We start from the raw sequence: 22,919 nt of genomic DNA on the forward strand, positions 1-22,919 counted from the left end.
TGAACAAATATGAACAATCTGAAAATCCTTTGGTAAAATAAGTGCAATGTTAACAATATTAAACCTTAGTTTATCATTTATACATGTGAATCACAACTTAGAGATCACAGTGGATCTACAAATACACAAAACATTTAATAACAGGGAGAATATTTTTAAAATTCCACATACTTCTCTTATGGCATTTTAGATATTCACGTTTTGTAAAAGGCTGGTCTGTAAATGTGAACATTTTTGTGTAATTTTACTTTTTTTTATACACTAAAACAAAGAGACAAATTTCATTATTTATAGGTGGTTGTAGTAGTATTTTACTGGTTCTGATCCAGTTTACACTGAAATGACCTAAAATGATTTTAACAGTGTTGATTGTTAATATCTTCAGTGTAATTTTTGCATTTCACAAATTCATCCCAGGGGCCGGATTGAACCCTTTGGCAGGCCTGATTTGGCCCCCGGGCCACATGTTTGACACCTGTGATCTAATGTATGCAGATGATATAGTCTTAATTGCGCCATCTCCCAAGGGCGTCCACCAGCTGCTCAACACTTGCTCCCAGTATGGTCAGTCTCGTGATATTTTATTTAACTCTGATAAGTCAAAGATTATGCTGTTTGACACAAATAGGTACAATGTAAAAACTAAACTTGAGTTGAATAACCTTCCATTAGAATATGTCAAAACCTACAAAGAACCTTGGACATATTGTATCTGATAATCTTAGTGATGATAATGACATTCAAACTAAGGTTAGGAGTCTTTATGGCAGGAGTAATTTTATCTCTCGCAGGTTTTATTTTTGTTCCACTACTGTTAAGAATAAATTGTTCATATCTTTTTGCTTGAATATTTATCTCTGTTACTTATGGGTTAATTTTAAACGTTGTACTGCTCACTCAGTCAGAATTGCTTTTAACAATGCATTCCGTATTATACATGGTTTTTATTGTAGCTGTAGTGCTAGTGGTATGTTCTGTTTTAGTAATGTTCGCTCTTATTATGAGATGTTACGGAAAGCAATTTTGAATTTTAAACTGTGTTTAAGTCACTGTAGAAATGTTGTGATTTTTACAATTGTTACCTCTGACTTTTATGCTGATTCTACACTTGTTAAATACTGGCACCAGCATCTTTATACTTGTTATTGAAGATAGGGTGTGTTCATGCGTGTTGTTTTTACATTTATAACCCTTTTTATTATCATTTTTTCAACATTTATTATACTCTATGGACTGTAACTATTTACATGTCTGATACAACTAAATAAATGAAATGAAAAAGGAATTATGTCTGTTATTAAATATTTTGTGTGTTTGTACATCCACTGTGATCTGTAAGTAGTAACGAACATGTGTAAATGATGAAATTCCATTTATTTTTCTAAAGAAATTTCTAGTTGTTCATGGTGGTTCATGTTATTCACACTTTCTTGAAGGATAGGTTGTAGATGTAAACATTTTTATAATGTAATTTTACTTTTTTCCCTCTACAACATAGAAAAAACTTTGAAGTTGATATTATTTATAAGCTATGATGCTATTATTTTACTGGTCTGGCCCACTTGAGATCATATTGGTCTGTATGTGGCCCCTGAACTAAAACTCTAAGCATTTCTCTGTGTTTTAGAGTGAAAAAAGTAAAATGTTATTATGAAAATGTTTACATCTGCAAACTATCCTTTATAAAGAAAATGCGAATTACATGAAGAACTTGAAATTTCTTAAGAATAAGTTCAATTTTGACAATATTGCATCTGAGTTTATTGTGCATTACAACTTACATAGTGGATCTGCAAATACATAAAACATTTATTAACAAGCAAAATATTGTTAAAATTGTACTTACTTCTCAAGACATTTCAGGTTGTTCATATTTGTTCAGATTATTCACATTTTTGGTGAAAGGATAGTAGAAAATGTGTACATTTCCATCAAATTTTACTTTTTTTTAAAAAACTAAAACAAAGAGAACAATTTGGATTTGTCATTATTTATAGGCTATTATGATAGTGTTTTTGGTCTGACCCACCTGAGATCGAATTGAACTGAATTTGGCCCCTGAAATGAAATGATTTTGACATCATCGATGGTTGATATGACAGTGTAATTTTTACATTTCACAAATTCCTTACGAGGGCCGGATTGGACCCTTTCATGGGCCAGTTTTGGTCCACTGTCCACATGTTTGACACCACTGCTTTAACACCTTATTCCTTTTCCTTTTATACTCTCATCCATTATGTTTTAGTGCAGGACTCTCACGACCTCATCTTTAAAAGTCTGATGTCAAATTCATGGTTTTATCATTAATTTACTTTTACAATAAACAATAACTGATATTATGCAGATTTTGATTGAACTCTGTGTTGATGTTAGGTTCCTCCCTTCAGCTTCAACGCTTATACATCGATTTATGTCACTTGTGTGTCAGTTTGTGGCATCAAAGTCTTTAGTTATATAAAAGAAAACACAAAATTTCCAATCCAAGATACAGGAGAGGATAATTTATTTATAGTCATGTTATTCTCTTTTTCTCATTCATCATCTCCTCTCATAGTCCTGAATGTGAACTCTGTCATATTTTTGTATTTTGTTTGGGGATATAACTCCTGTATATGTGCACGTAGCACAAATTCACACCAATGATGCAGTAATTTACTTTAATTCATTTATGTGTCAAACATGTTTCCCCAGGATTTGAGCTACGTTCTGCACTTTCAACACATATCGCACATTCAGTATCTGAGATTATTTTAAGAGTATTTAAGATGAGTGAAAAGTAAAACAGATTTCCAGCACGTGTGCATCATCACTTTTACATCAAAGACTTAGTGTTTTTATGAGCTTTAGATTCATAGTCATGCTTTAGGAGTTAAAACAGAGCCAGTGGTGAAGAAAAATCACTCTTGTCTGATGGTGTTATAGCATTATTCAGTGTATAAATAAGACATCTACCCCTTTGACTTATGGAACTATACTTAAATGATGGGATAGGGAGTGAAATAAGTTAGAATTCATGTATATATTTGTGTTGTTTGCAATTTCATATTCCAGTTGATAAACAGCAGTGGTACTAGAGCTGAACTTTGGCACCTATAGGACCTGCACTGGGTTAAATGGTGCATAATTGTAGCTCTAATTGCTTGTAGTAAATTCCGTTGCATGAGTTGTTTTGTTTTTGTGAAGCTGCAGTCTGTTTAGGTTACATAACCGAAGGGTCTTTTCAGGGGAAGCTCATAAATTTAGATTTTCTTCAATGCCTGCTGTCCACTGTTTGCTTGCTCATTATCACGTCGCCCAAACATCAGCTCGTTTCAATAAAGGTTAACAGACACACCTGGAATACTTTGCACTTCTCATTTTGTCACATTTAATCCCATCATACACATCTGTTTGCTGTCATCTATGGACACAAATGGAGAAAGATGTAATTGTGTTAGTGCTTATACCAGTGATTTAAGACTACTGATCGATTTCTCTCAGTGGGATAATACTTAAAAGCTGGATGTTGATGCGTTTTTAGTCTTTATCAGACTGTATACATGGACATGATGTTCTTTTTCACTCAACATCATCGCCACCCTGTTGAAAGATAACGCTGTTGAAACCAACTGGTACAATGAGGTCAGTCCAAAACGGAAAAGACGTGTTCTACCCGCTTTCCATAATCTTCAACAGCAGTGAAAAAAGCCATGTAATAGTTTAAAAATACACTGTTGCCCATAAAATTGTAATACATTATTTTTTTACCTCTTCTCGTGATTGTGACACTGTGATTTACTCTTTACAGATTAAGTGTAACTAGGGTTTAGTATGTAATCATTGTACCTGGTCAGAGGTCATACTGATGTGTACAAATAGGAATAAATTTTTAAAAAAGTGTCTGAAAACGTAATTATTCCAACTTTATGAGCAATGGTGTATTTTTAACTTTGATATGTGTTGGTTAAAAGAGTACTATATGAAAGACAAAATGGTAATGTTCAACAAAAATATCAGATGAATATTTAAAAAACAAGAAAAAAGAAAACACAAAATTATATTGAACAAAATGAGACATGATTTAGATTCAACATGCTTTTGAGTGGATTTTATACTTTCCTATATAATCATACTAGCCTTCTTATTAGGATAACAAGTTAAAATATGATAAGCTGCTAACTGGACTCACATTAAAAGGTCTATTCAATCATAAAAACTTCTGTTAGCAACAGGTTTACTCCAAATATATGTAATGTTAAATTTATGATTTTTTTAATTTTTATTTTGAAACACACTTTTTAAGCACAACTAAGACAATTAAGAGAAGCTAAAACAAATTCACAGTTAGGTATAACCTTACATGTAAGTGCCAAATTATGAGTATAACAATAAATAAACCTCAAAGTGAACATTATTTTCTCAAGAATCATCTCTTCAATGATTTATAAACTGATATCTGCAAAGTTAAGTTAAGCTAAACATCTGCTAGCTTTGTCCTAAAGAAGCAGACAAACTAACAAGTAAATTAAATCCAAAGTAAAATATATAATAGAATAATATGTTTTCTTATGAATGTTTTCATCAGATAACTACAACTCACTTGCAGAAACATATTGTATATTATTAACATCCAAACGAGTGGGGCATTTTCACATGTTTTTCTAATGCTACATCTAACTATAATCTGTCATTTTGGAGTTCTCTGCTGATTCTTTTTAGTATTTATATTTATATTCATGAAAGTAGCTGATAAGTTCACCTATAAAGATGGTGTGCTCAGATATGTTTTTATTTTTATTCAATCCCACACCTCAAGATGTAGCAAAGAAATGCATCAGATATTCAGTTTTGACAACCTTTAACCTGTCAAATCTTTCCATTTTTTTCCTGTAAAGTAATTGATCTTAATCAAAATAATTATTTCAGTAACAATTAATAAATTTTTATTGCATCTGTGGTTGCTTCCTTATGGAGCTACAACCATACAACTATAACTCTATTATATGATTAGGGTTGACTTGATTTTTTTAAATTAAAACATGCTGTATGAACATATTTGCTCCAGCTGTGAGAAATTATACTTGGCAATTTTCTCTATTATTTTGAAATTTTAAAGACACATGCATGAAATGTGTAATCTGTTATGAAAACCTTAGTCCTTTTGTAGGATTGCAGCTTTGCGTCTTATTGAATATATTTCATGATAGGAGCAAATACTTTTTAATGTATGAGCCAAATGATGGTGCAATTGGACAAGAAGAGAATAAGAACAAAACTGAAATGAAAACGTATGCAATAAGAACATAAATGTCATCCGTCGGTGTAATGTTCCGCTCTGCTCATGCGATTATCAGTGTATTGTGCAGCGAGGCGGGCTGAGCCTATAAATGGATCCTGGTCCTATTGGCTTGTTCCTGCATCTGCAACATCTGGCCTCAATCTGGCTCCTACGCCCCGCCGTCCCACGGGAGACGCTCTCCGCTTAAGTTTCACTCAGCTACGTCTGCAGGGCCTGCTGGGGGTAACAGCCAGTAACTTGTGTGTTAGAGCAAAGAGAATATGTGAAGTTCAACTCGTCCATGGGAGCATCTTCATATGAGCCGCAGAGAAGCGTAAAAGATTCTGTCTTCCGTCTCACACCTACACTTCATATTTTTTTGGTTCTTTTACAGGATCTTGCTTTGATTTAAGGGAATTCCCTGGATGCTTAACCTCACTGTAACCACAACTACTTCAGGTTTAACTCCGAGTGTAACCAGAAGAAGTAGAACTTTAACCCTAACATAAGTCTTTTCCAGCCGTCTGTCCCGAAATAGAGGTGATTCGTCCCCACTTTGTGAAAAATACAGGCACACTCGCACACTGTGTTTCTGAACGGCAGCCAAGTTTTGATAGGGATACAAAGAGGAGAGCTGACCGACTCCCCCACATAGTCCACTCCCCCTCAGTCGCCGTCCAAACCCCGTCTTTTACTCCCCTCTGCCCTCCTCTCTCTTCCTCTCTTTGTCTACATCTTTCTTTGTCTCCTTCTCTCTCCACCTTCCTCCATCTGTCCCACTAATGTTTCCACGTTGGATTTCCGTTATCTCATCACAAACGCTGTGCAGGAAATCTTAGTTTCATTGCATATTTGGGTTCATATTTATCAGTGCGATTACACTAAAAAGTTGTAACTGGGCATCAGACAAATATTTATCCAAGGTGAGCTGTAAAAGTAATGGCTAAAGTGTCTATAATAAACATTTCACAGTTTGATTTACTGTGTTTAACCACTAAAAGCTTGTTAATTATTGTTTTGTCTGCTTTAGCTTTGTTTTTTTTTTATCCTTACCAAAGACATAATCGTGGATGAGCTGTATGAGTAATACCAAAACCATCCCTTGTGGGCATTTCAGGGTTAGATTTACCATGTTTAATAAACAGATGTTGGTGTGTGAACAGTAGGGATGAGAATTAATGCAACTTTATTGAAGCCAAACAAATATTTATGGACAGTGAGCTATTAAGGTATTACCCAAACTACCCAGTGTGAACTTTGCACAGTTTGATGTATGATGTTTGACCACTAAAAGCTAGCCCTTCCAAGTTAAATCAATCCTTTTTTCTGATTAAAGCTTGTTTTTTGCTGATAAACATATTTATAGAAGGCGAGCTGTAAAAGTATTGCCTAAACTGTCCGTTGTGAACATGGCAAGGTTTGATTTATCGAGTTCAGTTACTAAAAGCTAGTCCCCCCCACTAAGATAAATCATTGCCTTTTTTGATTAAGACTCGGTAGAGCTTAGAGAGGAGGTTTGGGTGTGTTTGTATGATGTGTTGTCTGAGCATGTCTAAAGTGTTCGCAGCTGGTCAGAACAGCCTACGGGCCGAATTAAGGCCTGGGTCGCACTACAGAAGAATAGAGTCGTACAATGTGCTGTCAGACCGCGGAAAAGCTGCTCTTAATGGTCACATTGGAAAGTGGGGGAGAAAAACCAGGCGTCATATAGAGGAGGGAGTCGTGATCTGGTTTAAACATGGAGATAACACATTTTCAGACTCAGTCTCCAGTGGAGGACATTCACAGAGCTGCACTCGGCTGTTAAAATGAACTCACAGACATTTTAATGTAAAGAATAAAAGTGCTGAAATGTTCCACACAGCAGACTGTACAGGGTATATCATCAACCTGAGTGGAATGATGAAGTTCTGCCAAAGATACCAATATACTGGATTGTAGAAATATTAACTGAATTTATCACACCAGTGGATTAATGTGACCACTAGAGGGAGTAATGAGTCACTCTGTTGGTCTAAGAAACAATGAGAACCACTTAGAAACAACTTTTAGATCTAAAGAAAGTGATAAAGTCGTTAAAAAAAATAGAAGCACTGTTATTTTCACCACTGGACACAGCTCTAAATGAAAAGAACTGAGTTTTTCTTTTTTCTTTCTAAAAACAGAGCTAAGCTAACAGGGCTATCATGTAAACTACCAGCTGATGCAGAACAAGCAGATTAAAAGACTGTTATTTTGTCTGACCATCAAAATAAATGGCTATGATAAGAGGAAAACCTGATGATACTATAATACAGATGTGTGTAAACAATGAGCTTAATACTTTATTCAGTGAGTGATACAGTCTGCGGATACATAGCGTTGATTCGTAGGTGGTTTTGGTAGTTCTGTGTGGGATCTGGTATGTGACGTCCCCCTGCTGGTGAGAGTTTGGAATATCAATACTAGAACTCCAAGAGATTCAGCTCTACTGTTTATGAAAAATAAATAAGGTGATCCAATAAGATACAAGTAAAGCTTTGTGCCCTCACCATCCATTTCTCCTTTTTAGGATTCTAATTGTGTAATTGTACTGTGGATTTAGTTGACTGTTTGTTTGACTTTGTCGTCATTCATTTTTTTAACTATAGATTGAGCACATTATTTTGAAACTGAAATGGTTTTATTCTGCCCCATTACTGATTACTGATATTGATAGTTTTGTAACATCATCATCATCATGTGTTTGCCTCTTGTGTTGTGTTATGTGTATAGAGGTGATTATGGACAAAAGGAACTGCAGTTTCTGTTATTTTAATTGACACTGGCTAAAAATACAGATAACAATAATTCTAAAATTATGGTTATTACATAAAAATATTTTCCTATTGAATGGTTTAGGAACTTGACAGAAAATACCCTCTGAATGGACATTTCTATTGGGTCTGAGCTTTTATTTCAAAGGTCCATCATGTAAATACAGAAATGGGTCAATGTCCTGTTGGCATTTTGAGAAAGTGAGTGAAACTGCAAATATAATGCCACTTAATTAAACATCAGAAAGATTTCGGAGGAGGGAAATTCACAAGCTGCGAGTCAATCCAACAGACTGTTCTAATGGAGAGTAAAGCGACCGCAGGACTTATCACCATGGAGGCATTTATTGTATGACTAATTTAATTGATTTATTATTCACAAAAAACCAGAGGAGAAAATGTGCCGCATTTTAAAACAGCTGTAAAAGTTATTGTTTGAAGAAAGGCAAAATAAATCATGGAAAATCGGCGCACAATGTGGAGCAGCTTATTATGATGGTTCATGTTGGAAAAGTCTGCAGCATCTCAAATACTGACGTCAAGAAGGCGTCGGGTACAGACTCCTACATGTACTGTTTAGGAATGAATATGAAGTTAATGGGACGTCCTCAGACAGAAAGTGGAACAGTTGTGATGGGGATGAATCAGTTTATTGATATCAGTGCCATTAATGTTTCAGGTTATTGATTCAATTAATTATTCCTCATCAGCTGTTATCAGAGCGTAACACTCTGACTATATGTAGAAAAAAAAGCTTTCAGTGTCAGAACCAGTGTTTTATTATGTCTTATTTGCTATACCTTCGTCTTTCAGTTTGGTTTTAGATTTCAGGTTAGTTTTAGTTCTTTTCTTACACAAGTGCATGAATTGTTTTAGTTTCACGTGGAGGAATTGAGTAGTTGTTAGTTATTGTTTAGTTTTAGTGGAAGCCTTGGTTTTATTGTGTATTATGAGGGAAGCCTGAATTTGTAGCAGCTGTAAAGTTAAGAATGACCTTTGTAAACGCTGGGGAAGTTGAATAATAAAGCTAGTTTTAGCCAATTAGTTGTGTTGTCATTGTAAACATGTGCCTTCTACCTAAACTAACAATAATAATTAAAAAGAACTGACCAACTATGACGTGAAGGATACTCTATATTTTTTAAGACACTTTTCCAGGCTTCAAATATTTTGTGTAAAAGTTTTTTTATATATATAAAAATACAGTAGTCCAGTAGAGTATAATTAATTCCATACCTGACTTTGTTTTATCTAGTCTTTTGCGGAATCCACTCAAAAACTAAAGATTAAGATTAAGATCCGTTATTGTCAGTATACAGTACATGCACCACACACTGAAATTTAACTTCTGCTTTTAACCCATCACTAGAACATGCAGGAACACACCACACACTGCTGACAAGGAGCAGCAGGCTTTCCATATCAGGTGCCCAAGGAAGCAAATGGGGGGGTTAAGTGCCTTGCTCAAGGGCACATCAGCCAACAACTTTTTCTGCCAGTCTGTGGAATCGAACCAGCGACCCTTCGGTCACAAGCCAACTCTCCAGCTGACTAAAAGCAAACATAAATAAATACTAGCTCCGCATCTTTATGAAATAAAAGCTAAATCTCCTCACACCCCAAATAAAAATTTGTCAAATTAGAATAAAATAAAAAAAAAGATGATCTGTTATCTACTGTTTTGACTAATCCTGCACAGAATTTCACAACATGTAGTCTACAAAATCAGTGTTTGTTGCAGCCAAATTGCGCAAAGCCATTACAGTCATTCATTCTGGGAAATAAAACCAAAGCTGATTTTACTTGCTTTGTACTTTAGTTGCGCTGCTTGTTGCAGCAAATTGTTGAATAGAAAAAAATGCAATTGCAGAGAATGATGTTTGCATTTTGCTCTATATTTTTCTTTGTGAAATGAATCCACACTTTGGACCGTTTCCTCCTCTCTGACCTGACTCCTTCCAGATGCATGTCTCTAGAAGCGTAATCACATCAGTTTCACCTTTTTTTTTAAGCGCAACTGTCAAAAAAATATCGATAAAAGGAATTGATAACCTCAGAGGTGGATTGGACAATCTGAACTGGTTTTCAACTGGATACTTGATTCTCATCCCCTGAGAACTGTTGGCTAATTATAACTTCTAATGGAAATGAAAGATTCATGTGAACACACAGACTAATAACTGTAAAAAAGTAACATTGTTCTCAGTCTGTTTCTGACCGTCTGAGCGGCTGCCAAAACACACACACCCTCCTAACACACACACACACACACACACACACACACACACACACACACACACACACACACACACACACACACACACAGTATTAATTTTAGCCCTCCCATTAGACAGAACACAGTACCAGAGCTGAACAATATCACTGATATCTGCCCAAACACACACACACACACACACCTCGGGAAGGGAGAGGTGGGAGAATGAAGGCAGCCAATGGGCACACCGGAAACCTTCAAACTCAACCAATCAGCAAACAAAAACTTCTGGGGACTTTCCAAAGTTTCCAAACTTTTTTGGCTCCATTCACTTTTGTTAGATTATTATTTTGTTGAAGTTGACGTGTGTGTGTGTGTGTATGAGAGTGTTCTGTATGTGATCTGTTCGTTCTCAGGGATTGTGTGTAACCCTGTGTGTGTGTGTGTGTGTGCGTGTGTGCGTGTGTGCGTGTGTGTGTGTGTGTGAAGGCACTGAAGTTGCGGCTGCTCGCTTACTGCTTCATTTCACTCCAGGAATCAAGGGTTCAGAGTGAAGCGGCCGATTGAGGAGGCCACCACTCCTGAGGGAACGACAGAATCCCTCAAGTCAGATACTTTCACTACAGTGTGTGTACCTTTGTGCAGTTGTGTGGTTTGTGTCGTTCTGTGGACACATTTTACATGTTAACCATCCTTGTGAGGACATTTGGGTTGTTCTTAACATCTCTGAATGATTTTTCTAAGAGTAAAAAGTTATATTCAGTTAAAGGGTGATGTAGAATAAGTCACAAGGTAAAGTATTAATACACACTGTGACATATTTCAAGTAAAAGTTTTAGATTAAAAACCCGACTCAAGTAAAAGTATGCAAGTATTATCCGCAAAATGCACTTAAAGCTGCAGGAGCTGAAATCAGGCAACACATCACAGCTCTTCAAATCAAAAGGCGAAACATATGTGACATGATGTCTTTTTTAACTTTTTCCAGCTTCTGTGTCCATTAACGTAGAGTTGCATCTGACTGAAACTCATAAAGAACTGGTAATTATAGCTGTGAATCACATATTTAACCTCCATTTGCCTTAAAACACCAGTGATTAGACAAAATCTATGTCATGTAGAAGGTTTTGTGTAGCCTGAAACCAGAGTCTAGAGAAGTGGGTAGAAGTCTAGTTTCCTCTGAGACCATGGTGATTATGGGTTTGTTCTCCAGAGACACACAAAAAAATCAAGCACTGCAGCGTTACAGAGTGAAAAGTGTTTTAGATTCACAATTACTAATGTCATTAAACTAAGTATGTAGTCAACTTTTCTTGAGTTCAGGAAAACAGGCCCGTCCTCAGCACTGAAACATTTTAACCCAACTCACAAAGGAACGCTTCATCTTCAACACTTCATTTTCTTTTCTTTTGGAAGCGTCCACAACCTGACTTTGAGGACACTTCTGATAGGGGCTTTTTACAAACATCTTCTGCATTAGCTGTGAATGCAGCAGACAGAAATACTGTGTGTTGTGAGCATTTTTGCACTGAGAGCTGTAAATGCTAACCACATAGGATTTGTATGTAAATAGATGTTGCAAGTGCAAAAACAGCTGCTTCTGGACACAAACCCTAAATCTGTAAGTGAAGGAAATACTTGATTTAAGTACAGTACGAGAGTACACATACTTACATTCCACCCTGGCTAAATGGTTAGTCAACTAAAAGACTTAATATTAAACACATAAAGCTGCATATATTTATAGTTTTTTCCTGTCATTAAGCAAAAATTCCATAGTTGTTTTTAACATCCTGATTCACGTGTGGTCTGAGAGGAAATGAGGATTCTCTCCATTTTTTTTAAAACCCTGTTTTCACTATGAAAAATCGACTCTGTGACATGGGTTTTGTCTGATAACAGGTGTTTTCAGACAGGTATGAGGGTTAAATACATGGCTGATAGCTATAATTACAGATGACGGTCAAGATTTATTCACGTTAAACTACTCTTCTCCTCTGTGTCATACATGTATTACTTGTACTCCGTCGACTTTGTTTATATGTACATTTTACATATATATATATATATATATATATATATATATATATATATATATATATATATATGTATATATATATATATATATATATATATATATGTATATTCTAATTTGGATAGAAAGGACGGTGTGTATTCTTAAATTCTTGTTTTCCCCCCTTGACTTTGGCTCCTGCAGCTTTAATAAGACCGTTAACAGTTGGTGCTTAACCCATAAAGACCCAAACAGCCATTGGTAACCAAATCATCTACTGATTTAAAATAGTTAATACCTGCTGATTCACTAATTCTATCAATACATGTAAATAATTGATGTAAAATACAGTTTGTCTTCTTTTCATGGTCATCAGATATGACCCATTTGGACATTTAGAGGCTCTGTAGTGAATATGGAAACACTATCATCTTCTACAACATTGATTCACCAGTAAAACCCATAGAGTTTAATAAATGACAGCGGATGGAGATGCTTGTTTTTATGTTCAGTTAATGATATATTTCGCTGAAAAAGTCACATTTTCTCCAGTTTTCTCAGTTTTTGATATAATAACCTTTGAATTTACTCTGAGCTTTAATAAATATCTACATGATCAGTGAATTCAGTATAGGAAAATAACTGATTTACATGGAAAATGCAAAATATGGATGATAATATTGCAATAAATGGTGAAAAATCACTCAGGAAAGGTTAAATAGAGAGAAAAATGTATCTGGGAACTGCCACAAAAGTAGCACTGGGTCTTTATAGGTTGAAGCCTCTACAAACCTTAATAAAATCTAAAAAAAAAAAAAAAAAAAAATTCCAACAAAAGGAAATTTCAGAAGAAAAATATTGTTATTAAACAGTTCGCAAAAATTGGAAAAATAAATACCTTTTTTTTCTGATTATAACTTGATTGCTGGCTCCCATCCACATTTGTGGTAATGGATAGAGATTGGGGCTGGAGAAATGTAGTTAAAGCCTTTTATCATGCACCTTGTTGCTTTGTTAACCGTTTTATTTTGAGAATCCAGATGATTTGAGGAATGCTTGAGGTTTTCATTAAACTGTAGCTCTATATAGAGATAATTTTCCTGGTTTGATGTGGAAAACCTTGATTCCTTCTTTGTTGCTCTTCCTGAGGTTTCCTCAATTTTTTCCCCGTTGAAACTTTTTTGTTTCTTTGGAGGGGGAGTTTTCCTATACTTGAAGTCCAGGGTGGACAACTGAAATGTGAAATACACTACAGAGAGTTATTATGAAGGGTTTTAATTTGGTGGAAATTAGAGATTTATTCATAGAAATCCTGGGTCTTTGTTTCTAAGACAAAAAAAAGTTGACTTTTTACAACCTTTACTATAACACACAATAAGATGATCTTTTGTTGGCCATAGTGAGGATGCTTGGTGTAAGACGTCCTCTGATGTTGTATTCTTTGAATGCTGCAGTATTCTCCTCTAACCAAATATTTGTCACCAGAGTCATGTTTTCTCAAATGTAACCTCACCTGTGGTGACAGTGGGTTAACTTGAGTCTATTTTAGTTCAGTTTCTTCTATATAAAACACATATAACAGTCCACTCACTGTGGTCGCTGCTTTCAAGGTTAATTTACATAATGCTGCCTCTTATTGGTTTTTGGGGGGAGATTGTTTGGTTCTCCCGTGAGGACGTTTTGGGTGGCTTGAGATAGTCCAGAGACAGGAACACGTTTTGTGGCAACAGAGTCAGAATGTAAAGGCCCTTTGTGATTCTGGGTTTCACAAATAAAACTGAAATGACAAGTCTGCACAGAGCCCTCACCTCATTATGTCTGGGATGAACTGAAACACTAGGTTGGACCCCACTGAAGACCTTTACATATGAGGGAACTTATTCTGTGCATGATTGATTTCATTTCTTTTATTAACTGTTTATACCATGAATAAATCCACAGAGAATGTCAGTATTGTGGGGGGGGAGCAACACATACTGCACATATATATTTTTCATGGAACATATCAGCCGTGCGGACCTGTTCATTTCCCACCACCCAGCTGTAGATAAAAAATGACAATGAACTGAGGGAGTATTAACATTAACAACACAGAGAGGAGTATATGCAATATTAATATCATATGAATTAAATACAGTTTGCAGTGTGTGTGTCTTGTTTTTCCTGGACACTGTACAGACTAAATGGAGAGCTCTAAGTGATACTGAATGTGTTATTATTTCTGAAGAATAACATGAATGGACCTCTGCTGAACAAGTGTGCATCAGTGCCAGTATGAATAGTCTAAATGGGAGATATTTGTGGTAAAGTATGTTGCATTTATGTGTTGTTAAAGATCTTAATGCTCTGAGGATGAATCAGGTTTATTGTTAATGACAAAGACTAAATGATTATGTAAACAGATATGTAGTAATGATATCGCAAACTATCAACAGCAGGTGAAGTTATGAACCAGAATGTACCCGTGGCAAACAAATCCACCAATAGATTAATGCTATGTATCCACAGACAGTATCACTGAATAAAGTGTGAGTGCTGTGTTATGATATCAAGTTATGTCCTTTCAACAAAAGCTCCAGTGCACTGCTACCTTCACTTGTCTTCATGAAGGTTAATGTATTAGTAGATAGTTTATATTATAGCTCTGTTAGCTTAGCTCTGTGTTTAGACAGAAAACAAACACAGTAAATCCACAAATCACCTTTGTTTTCTGTACGGTTTGCACTAAAGATCTGTTTGGAATCGTCCATACAAGGTCAGAACTGTCTGAGTTTAAACTGAACCGTAGATTAACATACAGAAAACTTTGCAAAAATAATAACATCACATAATAACTTTATACCTTCATAAGCCTCATACTCAAACTCACCTGTGTAGAAGAAACACTGCCATTTCATCATCAAACTTCATTCTTTCCATTTACAACTGTGTCCAGTGGCGAAAACAACAGCAGAGGTTCTAGTTTTTATCACTTTGTCACTTTCTTTGACTCTAGAAGTTGTTTCTTGTTGGTTTTCATCCTCAACTTGGCCTTGGTGTTCGTTTTCACTGTCATGGGAAACCTACAGATGCACTACTGAAGACTATTAATCACTGACTCACTACTCCCTCAGTATATTGTAAATCCCCGGCCCGTGGATATGAATAAATTCATAGCAATATATAGCTCCTTTAAATGAATACAAAAAAAAAATGAAAGCTTCAAATCAACAAATAAAATGAGCTTAATTTTGATATATGCCACTTTTTTAAGGGTTTTCCTTTAATTTCTTTTGTACTAATTCCTAAGTTGTACTATGAGTCAAGCAGAGTTCAAGGATAAACCAGATGTTCATCATAATCTGTTCATGCACTTCAACCAATTACCAATAGTTATAGACAAAAATGTTGAATGTGAGGTCGCAGCACCCTTAACCTTTGACCTTTGGACACCAAAAGTCATTTCACTCCATCCTTCAGTCCAAATAACAATTTGTACCAGATTTTCTGGCATTATTTTCAACTGTCTCAGCGTAATGGGGACACACAGAGACACAGCTAATACATTGTTTTTGCACATGTAACCTTTAATACAGAGTGGATTTGTAAGCCGTATGTGATGTCATTCTGCCATACAGTAACGTGAAAAAGTTTTCAGGCACAGACAGAAACAAGTGCATTTTTTTGTTCATTGACAACAAAATATAACAAAGTTAAATTCTTGACAGTTTCAACATGTCATGTCCTGGATGTGTTTCATTATCTTGCTGAAACATCCAGTTTTGACCTCAGTGGAACAGAGCATGTGCAGAAGGGAGCATGTAGGTTTAGAGAATGGAACAATACTTGGCAGAGTGCAATGACTTAAGAGTGATTCTTAAATGCAATATATCACAAATGCATGGGGTGAACACAAATGTTTTTCCACCACTGTACATTTTCAACTTCTGCAAATCTTAGGTTTTCCAGACAAACTAACATTACGCCAAAACTGAACGATTGGTTGAATTTGTGCAGCAAATTTGCAGAAGTTGATGGAAACTCAGATATGAGAGGCAGATTAATAACAAGGCTTTGACATGAAATATTCAATAATCACATGCATAGAGAAATATTTAGTGTCCACAAACTTTTGGCCGAATAGTGTGTGGGTCTAAATTCAGAATGTGTCCTTGTGCGGTTTGAGGCCCACGTTGTGGTTTTCTCTTCCTCCCTACCAATCTTTCTCTGTCCTCCCTCCCCCTCTTTCCAAATTGCCTTCCACTCCCTTCTCTCTTTCTCTCTCTGCCTGTCAGGAAGAAGTGAACAATATGACCTTTAGTCACAGCGATAACATTCTCCCTCATGAATTCCCCGCCGCTCAGGCTTTCCTTTCACATTCTCACCGGTTTGTTTTCGCTCCTGGCGGCTCTGTTTTCCTAAGTAATGATCATCTCTGCACCCGGTGATTAACGAGCAGCACCAGGGGGCATGGAGGAAGTCAGGCCTCCGCGGGGTCACACACAGACATGCATGCACTTCAAATGTGTTCACACCGACGCCGAGAGCACCGCTTCTCTGTTTTTATCTTCTCACATGTGTCATACATGTATTACTTTTACTCAATGTCAGCAGTGAAAACCTGCATGTTTTTAATTCCCATCTAAGGTGTGTGGAAATGTCTGCAAATGAGACCCAGAGGCAGTACTGGATTGACCTGCAAGGGGGGCCCTGGGGCTAAAATATGAGCTGTTAGGCCCCCCATCTTTTCCTGCTTACAATATATCCTGTCACTTTCTAGTAATCTTAAAGTACAGTGAAATTATACTAGGAACAGAGAGAGAGAGAGAGAGAGAGGGGGAAGAAAAGAAATCTGGAGCTGTGCATTTCTAAGTCAGACAGTGTGGTGTGAAGTTCAGTCAGACTACAGTACGATTCCAGATTCTCTCAAAAATTATGTTCACATGTGACTAAACTGCAACTGCAAACAGGCTATGTTGTAGTAATAATGCTGTTACATTTTATAATAATAATAATAATAATAATAATAAATGTTCTTGATTAACTTCCAAAATGTTAAAGAAAGATAATCATGTTTAGTTTGTTTTCCACCGAAACAACCACCTACATAATGTACTTTATCTGCTGGTTTTGACTCGCGGAAAAAATTGTTAGACCATCAAAAGTCATAAAAAAATGGTTATGCAGTAAAGTCCTAACTCCTGTGTGTATCATGTGACTAAAACAGACAGAAAAGAAAACATGGAATGCCTAAAAGCACAGTTTTTGTCAGTACAATTTCATAGCTATTGATGTAAGAACTTAAGTGATTTTGGTTATTATCAAGAAAACCATGGAAAATGGCTAGATATCAGCTCTGAAATTAAACTTTTATGAGCTATTTTTATTGTTATCATTATATTTGTCCAGACAAATGTACCTTTAGTTGTACCAGGCATTAAAATGAACAAGAAATCAAGGGTGGTGTAATAATTTTTTCCATGGCTGTATGTGTTTGTTAATATTTGATCCCTGCCACAGTCTTTTCTTAACCATAACCAAAGCATTTTTACTGCATGAAGAGCAATATCAAACTTTGTGTGGTTAGATTTAGGCCCTGACATCACTTAGATATGGTCAGGTAAAAATACTTAGCCTTTATAGTTTAAAGAAAAAGATATGGTTGAAAGAAAAAGAACCATATTGTATAGTTGTGGAAATTTCTCAATTCAAAGGTACATCAGGATGCTGACTAGAGTCTAATTATAATAAATATTTACTCCTCTACTTGTAGTGAACAGCAGGATTTATGAATTGTTTATGCACTGATGTGGATCACACAGACACAGATGTTTATATAAAACTGTTGGATTCTGATCTATACTGTCTGTAATAAATAACGTCAGTGTGATACATTCGCATGCACTGAGTGAACAAAACAGTCTGGGTAAAATTATGAATGTTATTATTTGTATTATACTGCCAAAGAACAATCAGCCCTCAACTGACAAATATAAGTGATATGGAGAACCTTCCACATCCACCATTTTGCTCATATTTTTTAAATTTTGTTTCAGATATGAACAGAATTTAGTGATCCAGACTTGTACAATTAGTTTGCTGTAGTTTTATCCTAAATTTTCTTTAAGTTTCCTTACTTACTAGTAGGTTTGACTTTGAAAACTCCACAAACTTCATCTATTGCTTCTCACTCCAGTATGTTTGAGTCATTTATACAGTTGAAATATTTTTGTTGAATCTGACAACAGCCTCTCCCACTTAAAAAGTAAGAGAAAGGTCACATAACAATACAGAAATTATTACTATTATTACAGAAATTAAATACTGAGGTGATGTCAGTCACTGCTGTGTAAAAATAACATCACCCATTGTCTGCTATTGTGAAGTCATGGGTTTGATATTTAACCATCCCCATCTTCATTATTGTTTATCCAAAGTCAACATATATGAATAAAACAGTAGAGCTGGAAAATATTGCAAGGTGAAACAAAACAGTTCGTTGGGGAGTGACTTCCTGTTTCAATGTCACATGGTTTATCCACTGCCCCGCCCCTTTAGGAGATTAACCCCTGATCTTGTTCCATTCATTCCAACAAGAGGTGAACATGATTTACAGATTTTGACAGTTTTGTTTTTTGTTTTTGTTTTTTGACCAAATGACCAATTTTTTCTAACATTCTGATATTAAAACCAACAATTTTAAGATACATAGTTTAATAGAAAATGGATTTTGTGTGGGGATTGTTTCTGTTTTTGCAATGAAAACCTATGAGATCTTGCAACTTGAATTATTTTAGGAGGAATAAACAAGCAAGAAAATAAAACAAATGATAAATATGATGAAGTAATGTTAGTCAGCCATAAAAAAATAACATCACATTAGTGTTGTTGTACCTCATTAATCTACTTCAGGGGCAGTGATTAGCACTGTTGGGTCCTGGGTTTGATTCCTTCCATGTGGAGTTTGCATATTCTACTTCTGCATGGGTTCTCTCTGGGTTCTCTGACCCCCCCCCCCACCACCACCATCCAAAGACATGCACCTTAATAGGTTAATAAGTCAGTCTAAATCACCCATAGGTGTGGATGTAATGGTGAATGGCTGTTCTTGTCAGATGCTAAACTGGTGACATGTCCAGGGTAAACACCGCCTTCACTCATTGGCAGCCAGGATGAGCTTTGGCAGCCCCATAATGCTCTCAAGGACAATAAATTCATAAAACGAATGAATAAATAATTTACTTTAACTGATCCACAGACGTCCTCAGATGTTTGACGATGCCTGCTTAGAAGACAGGAAATCAAAAGGTTCATACCATCTTTGTAACCAGAGGATTTTGATTTTGAACATGTGGTGCAAGAATCTAAATATGATATCATTAGTGGAAATAAACATAAATATTTCTAAACAGATCACAAAGTAAGATTTTATATCGTCTTTGTTTGCTGGTGTCCTGCAGTTTTATTCACGTATCATTTTATGTGTTGCCACAAATATTGACCTCAGTGCAAACACATGGCAAACATATTGTGTCCACTCAACATGTTCTGACTTTATGAGCTGATTCTAAAACTGGCAAACAACAGGATCATAGGATCCTGAGGAGTACAGTATGATCACAGATGTTCTCAACCATCCTAACCACATCCATTTAGGAGATAGAAAATCAAATTGTTCATATCATCTTTGTAAATAGAGGATTTTGATTAAATTTAGCCAGTGAGCAAAATTCAACTAATTTTAGCCAGTGACCTTTCATTCATTATCTGAACCCGCTTTGTCCTCACTAGGGTCACGGGGGTCACTTGGAGCCTATCCCAGCTACTTATGGGTGAAGGTGGGGTACACCCTGGACATTTCACCAGTTCATCACAGGGCTGACATATAGAGACAATCAATCACTCTCACATTCACACCTATGGGCAATTTAGATTAACTGATTAACCTATCAGTGCGTGTCTTTGGATGGTGGGAGGAAGCTGGACTAGCCGGAGAGAACCCACGCAGACACAGGGAGAACATGCAAACTCCACACAGAAAGGTCCCACCCCCCGTGGATCGGTGTTGGAATCGAACCCAGGACCTTCTTGCTGTGAGGCACCAGTGCTATCCACTGCACCACCGTGTTGCCCACCAGTGACCTAAATTCAGCTAATGTTAGCCAGTGAGCTAAATTCCGCTAATGTTAGCCAGTGAGCTAAATTCAGCAAATCTTAGCCAGTGAGCAAAATTCAGCTAATATGAGCCAGTGAGTTAAATTCAGGTAATGTTAGCCAGTGAGTTAATTCAGCTAATGTTAGCCAGTGAGCTACATTCAGTTAATGTTAGTCAGTGAGGTAAATTCAGCTAATGTTAGCCAGTGAGTTACATTCAGCTAATGTTAGCCACTGTGCTAAATTCAGTTAATGTTAATCAGTGAGCTAAATTCAACCAATGTAAGCCAGTGAGCTAAATTCAGCTAATGTTAGCCAGTGAGCTAAATTCAGCTAATGTTAGCCAGTGAGCTACATTCAGTTAATGTTAGCCAATGAGGTAAATTCAGCTAATGTTAGCCAGTGAGCTACATTCAGCTAATGTTAGCCAGTGTGCTAAATTCAGCTAATGTTAGCCAGTGAGCTATATTCAGTGAATGTTAGCCAGTGAGCTACATTCAGTTAATGTTAGCCAGTGAGTTAATTCAGCTAATGTTAGCCAGTGTGCAAAATTCAGCTAATGTTAGCCAGAGAGCTAACCAAAGTCCCAGCCAGCATGTCCATGTGGGCCCCAGAAGGGTTACATTTGGGCTGCATATAAAGGTCCCATTTGGGTTTGTCCACAGTTTCCATGGTGACCCCACATGTGTTTGCCCATATCAGAATCAGACATCTGAATATATCATATTATTTATTCTTCACACTATTAATCCCACGATATTTATCTTTCATGTCATGTGAACTACTTCTCATGTTATTTGCACTACTTAAATTCTATGTTTTACAAATATCTTAGTTTGCAATACTTTTTATTTTTTAATGTAAATAACTGTGCCTTTTCTGATATTTGTTGTTGTTTTACTGATATTTGTTGTCTGTCTGTAAATTCTTGCACTGAACCTGAGAGCTTTGCCTCAGTTTTGTTATACTTGGTACAATGACAATAAAGAGATTCTGATTTTGATTCTGATTCTGATATGGGCAAACACATGTGAGGCCACCTTGGAAACTGCGAACAAACCCACATGGGACCCTTATATACAGCCCAGTTGTAATCCTTCTGGGGCCCACATGGACATGCTGGCTGGGAGTGAGTTCAAGGTATTTTAAAAATCTTAAACCTCAGTGACAACAGAGGGGAAATATGTTTTATTCAATAGACAGACGCTCTAAAAATCCGCAGGTAAACGCTCTGTGAGATGAAGCACACACTGCAGATGTAAAACCCATCTATCCATGTTCTGACCTTAATTCTTATGAGGGTCCCGGGGCCTGTTGTAGTCTATCCTGGCTATCTTCAGATGAAGATGGGGTACACCCTGGATGTGTCACCAGTTCAGGCTGAAATATAGACAAACAACCGTTCATGCTCACATTCACACATACAGGTGTGGTATATTAACCATTAACATGTTAAATTTAATACTGTTCATGATGTACGGTTTCATAGATATATATACTGTTTTCATGGGTTATACATACTACTAATATTGTTATTATTGTTCATAGATATGTACATACTGTTAATAGTGCAAATTTGAGTGTATTCATATTTTTTCTGTTTTTTTTTTTTAATTCTTTTTAGCTCTATTCTTATGTTACTTTGTAAAACTGTAAAATTTATATTCTATTTTCGTATCTTTAGATTTTGTAATTTTATATTTGCTCTATTCTCGTTTTCTGTAGTACGGGTGTTTTGTTAATATTAATGCACTGACTGGAGCATTACTCCTAATTTCATTGTACACACAATGATAAAGTCTGTTCTATTCTATTCTATTCTATTCTATTCTATTCTATTCTATTCTATTCTATTCTATTCTATTCTATTCTATTCTAACCCTTTAAGGGCTTGTCTTTGGATGGTGGAAGGAAGCCAAAGGACCCAGCAAGAACTGATTGCAGACATTTTCTATTAATACAAAAAAGCGGCTTGTTGCTGCAACTTTTTTTAAAATTAGAATTGGATTATGAATGTTTTATACATGAATTCTTCTGTTCAGTGTCTTCAAATGGTTGACACTGTGTACTATGCTTGTCTGAGGTTTATTACTAATTGTAAAGTGTCGACACACCACTGTGATTTGTATGCTTGGAAGGATGGCCTGCTCTGGCCACCAGAAGGCTCAGCCATCAGTACATGTTTATATATAAGGCAATACGTCGCCTCTTACCTGTCTACATTTACACATTAATTGTGAAGAGAAATTCTGGTATTTATTCTCAGTACAAATTATGTTTGTTCTCTCTGTACAAATGACTATGTATTACTTTCTGTTCGTACGCCTGTACAGAACTGGGTCAAAATGATTTTCTTTACTCTGCACCTTATGCATGGAATCAGCTGCAGAAAAACTGTGAACTAATTTCATTGAGCCCTTTTAAATCCAAACCAAAACGAAACCAAACTAATTTGCTTGTAAATGTTATTTTAACTAACTTTTGTCAAATGTGTCAAATATT

This window comes from Sphaeramia orbicularis, chromosome 20 (assembly GCF_902148855.1).
Source record: "Sphaeramia orbicularis chromosome 20, fSphaOr1.1, whole genome shotgun sequence".
Lineage (NCBI taxonomy): Eukaryota > Metazoa > Chordata > Actinopteri > Kurtiformes > Apogonidae > Sphaeramia > Sphaeramia orbicularis.